The sequence below is a fragment of the Balaenoptera physalus genome (genome assembly GCF_965194825.1).
Source record: "Balaenoptera physalus genome assembly, chromosome: 3".
In the NCBI taxonomy this organism is placed as follows: Eukaryota; Metazoa; Chordata; class Mammalia; order Artiodactyla; family Balaenopteridae; genus Balaenoptera; species Balaenoptera physalus.
Genome location: NC_138890.1, coordinates 167,309,471 through 167,327,077, shown reverse-complemented (window position 1 = coordinate 167,327,077; position 17,607 = coordinate 167,309,471). Strand labels below are relative to the sequence as shown.

At 34.9% G+C, this 17,607-nt stretch overlaps 1 long non-coding RNA gene across 1 annotated transcript; it reads right to left on the bottom strand.

Annotated features, from left to right (window-relative positions):
- Nucleotides 1-7,790: 7,790 nt before the first annotated feature.
- On the bottom strand, nucleotides 7,791-12,026 carry LOC309659098. Its single transcript, XR_014262587.1, has 2 exons — nucleotides 10,130-12,026; nucleotides 7,791-10,015 (listed from the first exon to the last, which is right to left on the bottom strand). It is a non-coding gene; the product is annotated as an uncharacterized lncRNA (long non-coding RNA).
- Nucleotides 12,027-17,607: the final 5,581 nt, after the last annotated feature.

Here is a 17,607-nt window from a genome sequence, read left to right as displayed (position 1 = left end):
ACAGTAGAAGTGAGTGTCTAACCCTAAGGCAAGTCACAAGATCAGACCAGATTCAAAGGTAAAAATTGCAAAGTCATGTTGCAAAGGATGAGGGGACACACGAAGGCTTGGAGAATAGGGGCCATTTTTGGACCTCTATCCTAACACATATTGGATGCTTTATTTACTTAGTTGATTACAAACCACTCAAGAATTGAGAAGGGATTTTTTAAAAGATCGTTGTCATTGGTATTAAAGAAGACAATAAACCATTATATTAATATTTTCTTTATTGTTGATTCTTGTTGCTAGTTGCAAATTACATGATATCTTTAAGTACTTCAGATTACTTTTAATTTTTGTATGCTATTTATTTTTGAACACCTGTTAAGCAAGATATTTCACAGCGCAAAGATGAAGCACCGTCTGCCTTACATTCAGTGAGTTCATTTTTTCGGGAAGACAGTAAAGCTGCAAGAAAAAAAACACATCATAGTTTTCTAAAAGCTGTGTAAATTCTCTATGGAAATCATGGCAAAGGAAGAACTAGGCCTTTCTATGGGAGTTAGGGGATGTTTTCATTAGATGGAAAGGCTTGATCTCCAGCTAGAGATGAACAGGAGTTCATTATGTAGAGGGGAAGGGCAGGATGTGCATGTTACATACAGGGACCAGGAAATAAATCAGTGTATCCAGCAGTCAGGAGGAGAGGGCTGAGGCTGAAGTCAGAAAGTTGATGGAGACTAGATGGTGAAGGGCCTTGTAGACCCTAGTCAGGAATATGGACTTATTTTATGAGAATTTGTAAAATCTGTGAATCCACAGGACATTCAAACTCTGATTTTTTATGTTTTGTGGATTCACAGATTCCTATTTACATCCAGAAAGCATATCTTTTCCTATCCCACCATGCCTCCACCATGCTTTTTTTTCTCTTTCAAGTATTTGCTAATCTGACTTTGAACTCTAAGAAAGTGATTGAGCTATATTTTCTTTTTCTTTCTTTTCCTTTTCCCCCTTTCCTTTTCTTTCCTTTCCTTCCTCCTCCACTGCTTTTTTTTTTTTTTTTTTTTTGAGAAACAGTATCTTTCCTATCTGCCACAACGACCAGTCTAGCAGCAAGATGGGTCAATGAACTCACTTATGACCCCTGACCTTCACTGCTTCAGTCTTTCATGTCATGCTGATGAACAGAAGGCAGTAAGACCCAGTTTTGGATTTAGGTTTCAGAAATTAAGCAAAGACCATTTTAGGCCTATAAATGTATTCCACATTCCATAATTCTGCATTTGCCAAAGCCTAACATGGGAGTTTCAACATTCGTTCCATTAATAAAAAGTGTTAATTTGCTTCCAATTTGAAATTTCTTTAGTGCAGGTAGCTTTAGGAGTCTTATAGTGGAAGAAAGCTTGCACTAGGGCAGATCTGTGCATCCCTGGTTCTGGGATATTATATATAATATTATCTTCTTCAATACCGCTATTGCCCCGAACACATAAGTTAGCAGAATTTTAGGGCTAGAAGAGATAAAATTTCTAGATTGTGAGCTCCCTGATACCAGAGGTGGGGTTTTGTTTATTACTGCTGTTATTGTTGCTGTTATTATTATTTTAATTCTAGGTTTATTGTCCAGCTCACTGTTAGTGCTCAGAAAAATGACTATCACATGAGTCTGGTTCAACTTTCCTATGTTATCAAACGGGAGAATTTCCTTAGTGTCAAGGTCACCATTTTAACCATAATGTCATCTGTTGAGGTTTAATTGCTGTTTCTCCAAACATTTTTTCTCAAGTTTATTTGTAACTTTATACCTCTTTCCTCTACTATCATAAACAGTCTGATGTTCTAATCCTGGTCAGTGATATCATTTATGTCTTACTATTTTCCAATGCTTTTTGGTAATCCTTAAAAAAATAAGGCAAGAAAACATAGTTCATCCATAGGTATTTTCAGAATTAGGCTGTTTACTTTGGAGATCACACAACAGTCCCTCATTAAGTAAAATAAATTAGCTCAATAGGTTTAAATTGATGGACCAATAGTCTCCTTTCTACCTTGAATCTACTTCACTAATTTTCATAGAGAAGCTGATAATTGCTTCCCTATCTGTACCCTCTTTGAAAATAATCTGCAGCCAACTGAAGTTCCAACCATCCCTTTCTGCCTTTATTTACTTGTTTTCTTGGTAGCATGTAACTCCTTTAATGCCATTAACAGGAATGAAGTTTTGACTTAAGGAACCTAATCTATAAACAATGCTTAGTCTGATTTTACAAGAATTTGAACTAGAAACCTTAGAGTTGAGGTTAATTAAAGTATGCCAAGTGTTGAACTTGAGTTCAACCCTATGGATGTAAAACCAGAATGGATGATAGAGCATACTAAAGCCATTGAGGAAAAGGCATAACTCATTAGGAAGTTTGTTTTTGTAGAGAAGTAGGTGAGTGCATTAGATAATACAGTGAGAGGCAGAGATGAAAAGAAGGGATGGTTTCGGTCTCTAACTTTCAAATTCTGGATCCATGTACCTTGGGTGTGCATTTTTTCCTAGTTCCACAAATATTTAGAAGATCATCTATGTGATTTAACAAAAGAAACTCTTGTACCTATATCGGCATGAATGTCTTTCTGTTACCGCAATTAGGAAGCAACCTAAATGTCCATCGACAGATGAATGGATAAAAATGTGGTACGTATATATAATGGAATATTACTCAGCCACAAAAAGTAATGAAATTGGGCCATTTGTAGAGATGTGGATGGACCTGGAGACTGTTACACAGAGTGAAGTAAGTCAGAAAGAGAAAAACAGATATAGTATATTGACACATATATGTGGAATCTAAAAGAAATGGCATAGATGATCTTATGTGCAGAGCAGAAATAGAGACACAGGTGTAGAGAACAAACATATGGATACCAAGGGGGAAGGAGGGGTGGGATGAATTGGGAGATGGAAATTGACATATATACACTATTGATACTATGTATAAAATAGATAACTAATGAGAAACTACTGTAAAGCACAGGGAACTCTACTCAATGCTCTGCAGTGACCTAAATGGGAAGGAAATCCAAAAAAGAGGGGATATATGTATATGTATAGCTGATTCACTGCCTACAGTAGAAACTAACACAACATTGTAAAGCAACTAAACTCCAATTAAAATTAAAAATAAATAATAACTAACACATTATAACTTTCGAAGCTTCTAAGTCCACTATTAGAAATACCTTTTCTGAAATGTATTCCAAAAATATTTCTTTCTAAATTTTTTCCATATTGTTTTGTAGCTGAGATTAGTACTGCTAGAGATGACTTTCTGCAAGCCATTTTATTTTCCAGTTCTGAATATGACCTTTGGTTTCAAAGGGCAGCTGTTCCATCAGACTCTGAAATATTGATAAGGAGGGCTGGCTAGCTGGTGAACCACCAAACATCACTAAGCAAGGGTTTGAAAGCAGGCTTCCTGCTCAATTTTCCATTCTGCAAATGTGTGTTGGCTTTAAAGGTCAAGAATGGTACCACAGGGATTTTTGATTGCATTAACCAGATTTCTCAGCTCTGAATCACTTTCTTTCCAAAGATGTAGAAGCAGATGCTTTAAAATAAATTTAGTCATTACCCTTTATGATATTACCTCCACTTTGCCTGTCTGGCAAAATGTCTAATATTGGATGACAGTGGAAAAGAGCTTTTCAATTCTGTCTTGGTAGAGAGGGGAAGAGAAAATCAAACAAAGAAAAACAAAATACAATGGGCTTCAGAATATTCTTTTCTATTTTCTATTGTTTGCCAGTGACCGATTTTCTAGAACTCTGATCAAAGCTGCTTAAAAAGGCCAAATCAGTGTTCCTACCCAATTTAATCTGTTAATTAATCAATCCATTTATTGATTTTTGAAGAGACATATGTAGCATTGAAATATTTCTTTATTTCCTCAAGACAAACTGTTTCTTTGTTTTTAAGAAACTTATAGTTTATTCTAGGAAATATACACAACTAACCTGAAAATACCAAACACATATCTGTATACAGGCCTGTGTATAATATAAAATAATTATTTCATAGAATAGTTATTTAAACCATCAGTATTGTTTAGTAGACTTTAAGGAAAAACACACAACCATGGTGAAAATATAATTAATTCTCACATTAATACAAAAATGTGTTGGTTTCTTTGGCTTAAGGCACTCATCAAGAGTTTTTAACACCTCATGTAAAATCTGCACCTTTGATTGATTTTCTTCTTTTTAAACTAGACTATTTGCAGTTTTTTCCAAGTTTCTTTCATGTTTAAATATTAATCCTTAATATTCTGGGCTCCCTTCTTGTGTACAAGAATATTATTCCCCCATGATATCTTTCTAGGCATATATTTCTTGCAAGCTTTGCTATCATTTTTCCTGTTCCAATAACATCTTAATTTCAATGTGAGCCATCCTGGTCACGTGATGCTCTTGTCTGCCCATTATGTCTTTCCCTTTGTCTTTTATAGCTATCTGGCTATCCCCTTACAGAAATGCCCCTTCCCCACTTCATGTACTCCTGGTGGGAGAATCACCGAAATGCTCACTGCTCCTTGACCAAGGGATTGGCACCTAACCCAAGCCGGACTAATGAATGTATTATTTAGAGGTGCCTATGATTTCGAGGGAGCTGTGACTTCACTGGTTGGGTTGGGATTGTAGTAGAGATGGGGGTGTGAACATCCATCTCACACATACTTTCCTCTTCCTGGACTTTTCCTAGGGTTGTCCTTTAAAAAAAGAAATAGAAAACAATGGGCTCTACTCAGGGGGTAAATTGAATAGTCCCTTCTGGTTGCTTTTGTTCTAAATCATTGTCATCCTACATAAGAAACCTCAAGTCAGGACTTTGAAAGACAACAAGTCTAACTTGGCACCCTACCCTGTCCCCCACCCACCCATGGAGGGGAATAGGAGAAAAGGAGAAGGGAGGCCAAACACACTGCAGACTCTACATCTCAAATAAGTGAGTCCCTGTCTTCCTTATGCCTTCACACCCCTCTTAATAAAGAAGTCGGACTCAACTTTCTGTGCATTGTTGTATGAGATATTTTGAGTGACCCTGCAAATTAAAGCAAGTAAAATGCTACATATAATACATTTAAAAAGAGGAATATATTTATGAATGGACATGAGAATAAGAAATCCTCAGATCCCCCAAATATAGTGAAAGCTGAATCCCTGGGAGGAAAGCCAGGGCTAGCACTAACTTTCACTCAGAGGGTTTCTGAAAACCTTGAATTTTGACTTTAATAGTCAACTACACCATATGTAACAGGTGATAACATCTAGGGTTGCCTTAATGTGGTGAAGCTAAAAGGAAGAATAAGACTTAGACCCTGCTCCCCAGCAGGGTGATCTGGATCCTTCTAGATCCAGATGAGCTAGATAAACAAAAGAATGAAGAAACTGAGATTTAAGAACAATACAAATAAAAAACATAGCCCAGCTTAGACCCATTCCAGAGAAATTGTAGAACCCCAAAGCAAAAGAGATCTTAAAAAGTGGTGGGTAAGTTGAGAGCGGGGGTCATCTTCAGAGTAAGGCTAGACTGAGTGCCTTTCCATTGCAACAATGAAGGTAGAGTTCCATCTGTATTGAATTACATCTGTATTGAATTCAAGGAAAATATCTGTTAACTAAGAATGGTATTCCCACCAAATGATTTTTTAGGAAAGAAGGTGAATAAGGATATTTGTAGATAACAAAACAGAGTTTACTACTAATCACCCTCCTCTGACAGGGGGAAATGGATAGTTTCTAACAAAAGAAGGAAGGTTGAATAAACATATGTAAACATATGTACATATGTTTTACATATGAACATATGTAAAAATGAGAGTAAAATTTAGCAACTATTGATTGTATAAAAGCAAGAGTGAAAATGATGGAGAAAACCTTAATTTGTTGTAAGTTAAATTTAAAAATATGTGCATTAAATAGGTGAAGTAAATATAAAGAAATAGATAGAGCATCTAAGGCCCCAGCAAGTAGAGGAGAAAAGAATAATGTTTGACTAACACTCAATTCATACAGAAGTTGGGAAAGGTGAGGAGGATGAAGTGGGGTTTTAACACTGGTCCTGCTGGAATGACAGGTATCAGCAAGCTCTAAACAACTGTCAGGTACCATATCAGCTGATCCTTTGAAGTTATCAATAGAATACAGACAAACTGATGCCTTATAACTCAGCTCTTAACCTCTTGTCAATTCCAGGAAAACAGAAACTATGCACTACCACTCATCAAAATTAAATGATAAGGGCAGAGTTCACCTGGAATAATTTTGGGGGGAGGAAAGAGATAGTATTAATACAGGTAGATCTTATATGAAGTGGGGGGGGGGGCTGTGAACCACTCTTTTATTAGCTGCAACTTTCATATTTTCTTTGGTACAATGTGTAGAGACTGATTTTTTTAATTGAAAATCATTTCCTATTGTAATGATGTATAACATCAGGTTATTTTATTCACTACAGGGCACATCTTATAAAATAAAAATTACTGGAATGGGAAATAAATTAGGAGTTTGGGATTAACATATATACACATACAGGAGTTTGGGTTTACTATCATTATTCTGATTTCTTTTTCAGGTAGACTGCCTATTTCCTCTTCATTTGTTAGGTCTGGTGAGTTTTAACCTTGCTCCTTCATCTGCTTTGTGTTTCTTTGTCTTCTCATTTTGCTTAACTTGCTGTGTTTGGGGTCTCCTTTTTGCAGGCTGCAGGTTTGTAGTTCCCATTGTTTTTGGTGTCTGCCCCCAGTGGGTAAGATTGGATCAGTGGGTTGTGTAGGCTTCCTGGTGGAGGGGACTGGTGCCTGTGTTCTGTTGGATGAGGCTGGATCTTGTCTTTCTGGTGGGCAGGACCACTTTTGGTGATGTGTTTTGGGGTGTCTGTGAACTTATTATGATTTTAGGCAGCCTCTCTGCTAATGGGTGAGGTTGTGTTCCTGTCTTGCTAGTTGTTTGGCATAGGGTGTCCAGCACTGGGGCTTGCTGGTCGTTGAGTGGAGCTCAGTCTTAGCGTTGAGATGGAGATCTCTGGGAGAGCTCTCACTGATTAATATTATGTGGAGCCAGGAGGTCTCTGGTGGTCCATTGTCCTGAACTCGGCTCTCCCACCTCCGAGGCTCAGGCCTGACACCCGGCAGGAGCACAAAGACCCTGTCAGCCACACGGCTGGAGGATCAGCAAGTCAGAAAGGAATCAGGTTTCTGACCCTTCTCAATATCTTGTAATACCATGTAATTGAAAAGAATCTGAAAAAGAATATGTATGTATTCATATATATATATATATATACACACTTATGTAACTGGATCACTTTACTGTACCCCTGAAACTAACAAAACATTGTAAATTAACTATACTTCAATAAAAATGGATATAGAATTAAAAATTACTGAATTATATTCTTGTATATAAGTCAAATATCCTGCACTGTAAACCACAAAGCCTTGTTTCAGTGTGTTTCAATTTTATTTTCCTTAAAATAAAGAAATACTGTGCAAATACTGACCTTCTTCTGAGAATTTGTTTTCATCTTCAGTGTTACTATTTTAAAATATGGATTCTCCAAAAGTCAACAAAAATGTACTAGGCCAAAAAAAATATGTAAGAGTTATTTTCCTCAAAAATTTTCACTTTAAATATATAATTATGTTGTCTTAGAAAAGTTTCTAATTTTCATTTAAAGAACATATATCTAGTGAAATAAAATTACTAAAATGTCCTTTCATATTTATTTGTTTCTGTAGACAGGTGACATTGATTATAACGAAAAATTATAAATTACTTCATAATTTAAGGGTCTAATCAAAGTAATTAGAACTCTGGGCTATTCAGTTACTTGATTTGATTAATTTGATGCATTATAATGTTTGTACTTAGAGAAATCTAAAAGTTTGGATGAAGCTGCAACAAGATAAAGGATATGAAAAAGTAAAGCTTAGTTTTCAGGGTTATGAAATACCAAAGTATCTTACATCTGGATATTGCATTAAATTTTTCCAAACTTTCTAGTATGTTGAATTATGTAAAATAGGGAATAAGAATTGTGTTTATGGGTATTTTTAATTAAATTAATTTATTCTTTATAAACTGAATTTCTCCTGTAAGTCTGCCATCTTTCTTATTTGGCCTTGTAAATAATATATACATATTTTTATCATGTTCATTGTGAGATATTTTTCTCTACACATTAAGTCTTATGTTAAGAAATGTATCTGTTTAATTTTAGAGTGTTTTAAAACTTCTTGTCATATGTTGTTTTCCTTAGATTAATATTCATACAAGTCCCTGATTTTCTGAATTGTATCTATCATATTGCTATGTCTTTGATGATCAAATAGACATTAACAATTTCCTTTATAACTTTTGATTTCACAATGCACTGTTGTCCCCACAGAGCCATGGGCTAACTTAATGAGTGTATGATTTATTTATTTACTTCTTATATTCAGTCCCTAACTTCTTTGCTTCTCCTTTGACTATGTGTTTCAATTAAAAAAAAAAAAAAACAGGTTTGTTACAACTAAAATAAATTAAGTTTTGATCTGAATATACAAAATATTCTGCATTAATTAAAGATAGATAGTACACACGAAGTGTCTCTTTCCCTAAATAACTTTTATCTGGTTACATTCTGCTAACACGTATAATATTTTGTTACCATGTAAAAATGGTTTTATTCTTGAATTCATTTATTATTACGATGGTCTTTAAATTCTGTCTTCCCATCAAGAATCTAGAAGAACTCAGCTTGCATTATATGGCTGCTAAACCTTTATACTCCCAAATGAGAATAAAATATCAACCAGACAGAGACAGATGATTCTGTGAGTATATGGAATGAGACAGAAACTAGGCCATTCCACAGCCACAGAAACGCCCAAACATCTACCTCTTCTGTCTGCCACAAACAATGTTTGCTTTTTCAGCCATGACAATGCTAACCACACTTCACTCCTTGTGTCCTAGAGAAATATTATTAAAATTCATTTATGTTATTAATACTATTGTGTTAATGATTGATCATGCAATGCTAATTTTATACTGTATATCATAATACACATAATATATATTTACATATTAATATATTTGCATATCATTATATACATTATAAAATATGCATTATAATGTATAATAATATAATAAATATATAATTTTATTTATATAATTGCACTTATACATTTATATTACATAATTATATTTATAATATATTTCTATTTTTATAATTAACTGTATAATATAAAAGTAATTATTATTATTTGTGTTATTATCATAATATTGTCCTTCTTTTTTGACAGTTCTCATGCAGGACTGGTCCCTGCTTCCTTAAACCACTGTCCTTAGAATTACCCAGCATAGGTCCAAATATCCCATGAACCCCTTTCCAAGTCCCTCTTACTGAGATGCCCTACAGTTGCTCTGGAATGTGTTCACCCTTGCTGTACCAAAATAAATAAACCTGACCTTGTGTATATAGTCATTTAAAGTTTTACTACAGGCATAATGTCATTCGTTTAATCCGAATCTGAAGATGAGCATCACCTGGAGCCTATCTTTATTTCTTTGTTAACCTGGGAAGGGCAATTAGTGGAGCCCCTATGATCTTAGAGTATCTATCAATACATTGTGGGAATACAATGTCAACCACATCATTTGTATTGCCTTGATGATAAAATGAGAAGATAATTGTGTATGAATTATAAAATGCTACTCAAATTTTAGTTGCTAATGTTATGATATTCCATTATCCTATTATTTAGGCAAAATTCCATTTTTGCTCACCCAATGCCCACTGAGCTCTGGCCTCTTGCACTAGCTTTCACTGAGAGAAGATACTACTTTCTGCACTGCATCTAGAGATAAGGCTGATTGCTTAATATGTGTTATCAGTACTTTATTAATTAAAGATGCAAGGCTTGAAAATAAATTTCTGTAGTTTCTCTACATATTTCCATGTTTTTTATGATTGACGTTTTTTGGTAGACTCCATTGACTGAGATTTTAAATAGTTTGTATGAAGCAGAGTATAATCGGCACGTTCTCCAGCAAGAAGAATATTATGTTTCCTGAATACTGTTTGATGTTAAACTAGGTGAAGTACCCAAACATATCTGACTTCTGTAGTCATGGTTCTTAAGCAAGAGCAGGATTCCACTTCAGACCTAATAAATCAAAATCTCTAAGGGTGAAACCCAATAATCTGCATGGTTTAGAATTACCCCAGCTCCTGACCCCACTAAAGAGATGTATTCCAATGGAAGTCTAGACAGCTATGCTCTTGACAAATCTTATACGTGTCTTAAATTTCTAAAAATGTTTCACCTGTGGCATAAAACCTTACCTGTCAAATCACGGAAGAAAAAAAAAATCCATGAATCAAAACCATTATCAAATAACCTGAACATTTTGTCTTAATATTTCCAGAAATATTTCAAAGAAAAAAAAGTCAAGAGGAAAAGTCAAATTTTTCTTACTACAAAAAAAGTGATATCATATTTAGAGAACAGACTTGTGATTGCCAATGGGGAGGGGAGAAGGGGATGGAAGGATTGAGAGTTTGGGATTAGCAGATGCAAACTATTATGTATGGGATGATAAACAACCAAGTCCTACTGTCTAGCACAGGGAACTGTATTCAATATCTTGTGATAAACCGTAATGGAAAAGAATATGACAAAGGATTATAGATGTGTATTACTGAATCACTTGGCCGTATAGCAGAAATTAACACAATCCTGTAAATCAACTATACTTCAATAAAATTGTTTTTAAAGGTGATATAAAAAATTATTTGGTTGTAATTTATGACATCTGTAGTAGATTTGAAAATTCTCCAATTCTCCATAGCCCTACCATGGTTTACACCAGCTTTAAAGATTATCCTTAACATAGAATAGGTATCAGAAAGTTTTTCTGTAATGGGTCACATGGTGAATATTTTAGACTTTTCAGCCATACAGTTTCTATCTCAACTACTCAGGTCTGCCACTGCAGTGCAGAAGCAGTCCTGGCAAATATAAATGAATGGGTATTTATGTTGTTCCAATAAAAATTAATTTACCAAAACAAGCACAGACCTTAGTTTGCCAACCCCTGACACGGAAGTTAATCCCTTTTTTACTGATTATCGTTAAGAAATCTAAGTGTTGGTAAAATTTTTGAGACCATATGAGGGCTTGGCATCTGATGCAGTACCTAGGGAATCCCAGAATTTAAACATTATCAGTGCCTTATGATGCTTATTTTTTAGATTTTTCCCAAGAAGTGCAGTTTTGTTTTATCTTTCTGTTTCTTTAACATTTTAACTTATCTTAAATTCAGCTTACTATTGTAATTGCAAACAAACATATTATCTAGCAGACAGAAGAATAGTTATTTACCAATACTTCTCAGTGTTCATGTATGAGCTAATTTAGTCATAAGCAAAATAGATCTTTCATTACCATTATTTGTTTATCCTATAATCACTCAAATGAGTTATTTTCATGGATAGATTTAACTCAGCATTAAATATTGACCTAAATGTTAATCTTTCATCTTACTTGAAATATTTTTAAATAATACACTGTGACATGGGATTAGAGCATGTAAATATTTATATCACATGTCCATTTTTATACTTTTTCATTTGAAAATACTGTCATCATTAAGAAAATGATAAAGCAAAATTAATTTCTTTTGGCTCATGCATATGGACTATATGAGCATATCAATATAACCCAGAAAACACATTTCTGAAAGCCTTGTATTCAGAAATGTCACAAAGAGCTTTCTGAAGGTCTTAATAACAGGAACATCCTAAAAGCTATGCATTTTGAAATATGCCATGATCAATAGTAAGAACTGGTTTTTAATGAAATTAACATTATCCAAACAAAAGTTTTAGCTGCCATATAATAATCTGAATTCTAGATAATGCTTTCTTTTTCTGTTACAGAAGCTGGTAGCTCTTTAAATTGGACTCCCTTGTATATGCCTTATTACTGCAAGTAGAAATTTCACTTGTCATTATCAGATTATATTTTTCTTTTATAAGATCACTCACATGGAATTCACTCACCAGATCTGACTAAAGTACTCTTTGAATGTGATAACACAGAGTCCCGTGCTTTCCATGGGCTCCCAGAAATTGGTATGCAGAATTAAACTCTACTGACCCAGAGTGAATACCTGGTTGATAAAGCAAAGTTTATTAATTGCCTTTCCTTCCTTGTATTGTTGGCTCGAAATTTTGGGTGTTCCCCAGGTGGAATCTGAAACTGACCTCTGTACGTGGAGGGCAAAGAGAGACTGAAGAAAGTGGCAGATCACTCTGAATTAGTCGGTGGCAGTTTTAATAAGCAAGTGAACTTACATACCAGGCTTGCCTTGGGCACTGCAAGAGGGGTAGATCTCCACAACCAACCACCAGAATCATAGAAGTTTATAGAGAGGCTTAAGTGGGTTCAGTCACATAGACCATCCAGATGGTCTCAACAATGCACTGCTCTCTCAAGGCTGCATCCTTGAAAGGGCTCTGACTGTGGGAACTGTGGGCAGAAGGTACATTCCAAGGACAGGGGAGGCTCAGGTGGGGAGCCTCTGATTGCTACAGGATCAGTGGTCACAACTTCTCATGACCTCCTCCAAGCATATCACTCCTCATCCTCCTGGTCTTAATTCCTTGGCTTCCCAAGTAAACTACTTGACCTTCTATCTTTGTTAGAGCATCTGCCTTTGGAGTAATTCAGTCACAGTGCAAAATTGATAAATGTCATCCCTGTGACAATTATTTTATCAACAGTGATTGTCTTACTTAGAGATAATCAAACCGAAATATAATTTCCAACATTTTGGATTGTTTCAAATTGATTAATAAGTAAACTTTGAGTATTTAGACACTTTCTAAGGGAGATTAAAATCTGTAAAGCAAAAAAACCAAAGTACTTGGTCACAGAGCAGTGTTTTGTTTATCTCTTCTTTTTCTATATAAAAATGTAAATTATAAATAAGAGGGTGAATTCAATGGATTTATGAGTTACTTATATTATGCTTAAAATTAGTATATCTTAAAACAAATTTTATATTTTATTACATGTTTTTCATGTACTTTAAGAACCTACATATGTGTATTGTCATTATTAATCAAAGTGACTTGTAAATAATGAGAAATGAAATACTAACTCAGAAGAAAATTGTGCTTAAACAGAAGCAGAACACATTAATGTGTCCTGCCTGGAAAACAGATGTTCTCAGCAGAACACTCTCATTTCCTGAGAACGCGTTAACTTATTGAGATTTTGATATTAATCTTGTCATGTTCTTAAATTGTTTTTAATAAAATTTCCTAGCTTCTGTGAAAGGGAAAATTTGTAATAATTGTTGATTTTCTTCATTTGAAGAAATACTGTCTAACAGATTAATCACGTAAACAAGATGGCAACTATTTCTTGTCTTGAGGTACCTATGGCTTATATTCATCTACTGTTGCAATAATGTCTCCTCTGATAACTGTTTTTAACATTATCTTCCTCAAATCAAGCCCTGAATTAAAGGTGGCTGCAGAGTAACACCAAAGGCTGCCTCTAGAAACCCATGAGTAAGGAAGGATGATAAAATAAGTTGATATTAAAACTTAATATCAACTCGTATATTGTATATAAAACTTGTATATTTTCTGTGTTTTTAAATAGCTCAACAAGGCAATGAAAGGCCCTCTTATCAAGAGCATAATTTTAATATGAATATGTTTCAGCTATACTATATGTTACAATTGATATAAATCTGTTCTAATCATAATTCACATAAAAACTCTAGCACCTTATTCGCTAGCAAACCAATTGTTAAGAAAATATTGTTTCTAGGAATAAAATACTTGTCAATGTTGAAAATCTTAACACATGCGTCATAATGGAGATTAGACAGTCTGGGAATTTTGCAAATGCCCTCACTGGTCTTAATAGTTTCTTACCCTCAGGGTAAGCATAAACAGACTGCATATTAGGGATAGGGTTAGGGTTTGTTGTATTTCATGCCCCAATCAGAAATTCTATTTGCCTCTATTCTGATCTTGTCGTATCTTAATAGGTAGTTGGTATTATTCTTTTGTTATTGCTTAAAATCTCCTGCTACAGTTTACAAAGCAGAAGTTAAATCTCCTGGGAGAAAGAACAAATGAGACCAATTTCTTAGAACATTGGCAGAAAGGGCTGTAGCAAGTACTTCTCATGGCTGATATAGGAAATAGGGCCACAGGCTCAGGCCCTCCGCACCAGATGACATTGCTTCTGGAGCAGATGTCTCACATAGAGGGCCTGAGTCAGAATTTCCAGGCTTATTGCTGAAGCAGATGATTTCATGAGGTGAACTGCTGACTCAAGACCAGAAGGACAAGAATTATGTAGTTCTGGATGGAACTGAACAGGAAAGTTAGGCTGCAGTTATTTGACTTAAAATATGGTTGCTATTGTTTTAACGTTCTATTTTCTGGTGGATCTGTGACACAACATTTTTAAAAATCTCACCATCAGTTTAAAAGGACTTGCTTGGGAAAATTAGAACGCTATGACTTTTGAATGGTGGCTTCTTCTAACTGATCTCTCAGAATTCATAAAAACTACTTTATGGGAAATTGTATATGCATTACAATGAGTAATTAAGAATATCTAAGAAGATGATTCTTTTGAAAATATGACATATATTGATAATTCTTGTCAGAAAAATGGTTAACCATTGATCTAAGTGATTTTTTGAGTCCTTTAATTTCATGCCAAATCATTATTTGGGTAGATAAAAAACAGAACAGAACAAAACCAAACCCCAACTTTTCAACCCTGGCTTTTCAACCTCTTTTCAACCCCAAAGAGGTAATATTTAAAGGAAAAAGCATTTGATTAGATATGACATCACACAATTAAGAAAATAAAGGCTATATTTCATACATGGAGATTATGTGTCCAAATTCCTCCTATTAAACAAGTCTGTTGCTGCTCCGGGGCTTACAGAACCCAGCATTACAGGTACTATACAATGCTATTTCCTGGCAGGTGCCTTGGTGAGTTTGGAGATTCTGGTTTGCAGAATTTTCCAGGCTTGGAATGAATGACTAGAAAAGGACAATGAAGCTATGTTTTCCATGAGAAGTACCATGAGTAAGTAATTCTAGGTACTTTAAACCTCCAGGTTTAGTATTTATAGTTTTAGATTTGTTAGCCATACCAAAAGGGTATTGTTTTATATTAATCAATATAATCGGTTGTCCTTGTATAAATAAAATAGTCAAAATAGAACAAATCAATAGTTCTGAATAAGAAAAACCACTAACAAAATCCATGCCTTTGGACTTCCCTGGTGATGCGGTGGTTAAGAATCTGCCTGCCAATGCAGGGGACACGGGTTCGAGCCCTGCTACGGGAAGATCCCACATGCCGCGGAGCAACTAAGCCCGCGAGCCACAGCTACTGAGCCTGCACACCACAACTACTGAAGCCCGCGCGCCTAGAGCCTGTGCTCCACAAGAGAAGCCACCACGATGAGAGGCCCGCGCACCGCAATGAAGAGTAGCCCCCGCTCACCGCTACTAGAGAAAGCCTGCGCGCAGCAACGAAGACCCAATGCAGCCAAAAATAAATAAATAAATAATTTAAAAAAATAATAATTAAAAAAAAAACATCCATGCCTTTGTGGATGACCACTACATGTTCCCGGGAAAGCAATTCTGCTATTTTGCCCTTAGCCTCACCACGCATTTGGCTGTAGGAGAACAAAAGTTAGGCCCCAAACAGCTTATAATTCTCAAAATCTGAGATAAACAATCAACTATAGGATTGTAAGCTAGTTGCTTGAAGAAAATCAACAACTACGCAAAACAACGGTTAACCTCAAAAAGAAACAGACTACTTTCATAGAAGAAATAGAGAAATAGATTAATACATAAAGTGAGGAAATAGTTACAGAGCTTGTTCATAAAAAATTCCAGGCCCAGACAAATTCATGAAGGAATGTAGCAAAGATCAAGTAATCGTAATGCAACATAAATTGTCTCAGAGGCTAAGAAAGAAAATATCTAAATTTGGTTTATGAAAGTAGAATAACTTGGATCTTTAAGCCCCCAAAAGATTGTATTAAACAGAAAAGCTAGAGGCTGATCTTATTATGAATATTAAGGTAGAAAACTTGTGTAAAGATACTAGCGAACAATTCAACAGTTCATTTAAAATAGAAGACATTATGACTAAGCGAGATTTATTCCAGGGATGCAAGGATAGTTTCAATATTAGGAAATTCAAAAGTATAATCCACTGTATTGATAGATCTAAGTAGAAAAAATACAGGATCCTCTCCATTGACGCAGAAAATGTGTGAGACAAAACCCAACAGGCTTTCTGATTAAAAACAACAACAAACACAGCTTAATAATATAGAAAATCATAAACACTACCTTAATACAAGGTATGTGTATAGAGGCTGATGGGTGAGAATGAATTTGTGTTAAGGAAATAATATGTAGCTAGTATAGCTGGAGTTAAGGGTGTGAATGTCAAGAAAGGAGATTAGATAAGTGAAAAAGGGTTTGCATGGTATATTGAGAACATTTTATTTTACCTTGATGATATTAGGAAACCATATGGTCAGCAGGGAATTTGATTAATTTTAGGTTTTGTAAAGATCACTGTCTTCCATATGTATAGCAGAAAGAACAAATGTGAGTCAAGGAGACAGGGAAGTTGGTGCAATAAAGAACAATGGGGATCTGTGGACAATAAGTTGTTTATAGAACACTGAACACAGACTTTGATAAATACAGTACTTAATTCACAGATAGAACAAAATAACCCAAATAATGTAATAGGGAAGAACAAATCTGACTCCACATTGGATCTGTTTCTTTTACTTTAACCTTTGTATTCTACTGCTTTTGCTACAAGTTAATCACTAAAGTGATGTTGCCTGTAGCTTAAAGTATACATAATGGCCCACCTCTGGGGACTCTGCCTCCCATGTCTGAAGGTTAAACTAAAATACTTTTGTTCAGCTCACAGGAAATATCCTGACCTGCTCACCTATGAATAGCTACAGGAAAGAAGAAATTAACATATCCCCTTCTGTGTCTGATGGAACCAGGAAATATTTGCAAAAACTTATCCCTTTTTTTACTTTACCTCTTCACCTCCCCCTCTTTGCTCTGTAAAAGAAACTAGTATCCAAACCCAGGTAAGATGGGTCTTTGGGACAGTAGTCTACCACCTTCTCGGTCTGCTGGCTTTCTGAATAAAGTCACTATTCCTTGCCCTAACAACTTGTCTCTCAATTTAATGGCCTGTTGTGTGGTGAGCAGTACAAGCATGGACTCAGTAACAATGACATTTACTAGTCTTATTTAAAAATCTTTGATGATCTTGCAATAACAGGGGATCAATGTCATCGGTTACAAATATTATTTCACAATTTCAGAGATTGATAGAATATGAAGTAACAGGGAGTTTACTTCATGACTTCTATCTTTTCTGTTATTGGAGTCTAAGATGTTTTTTTCTTTTTTGTTAATATTTTCTTGTTTTTTTAATATTCAAAATGTTTTGTTAGACTTTTTATATGTATAATTTG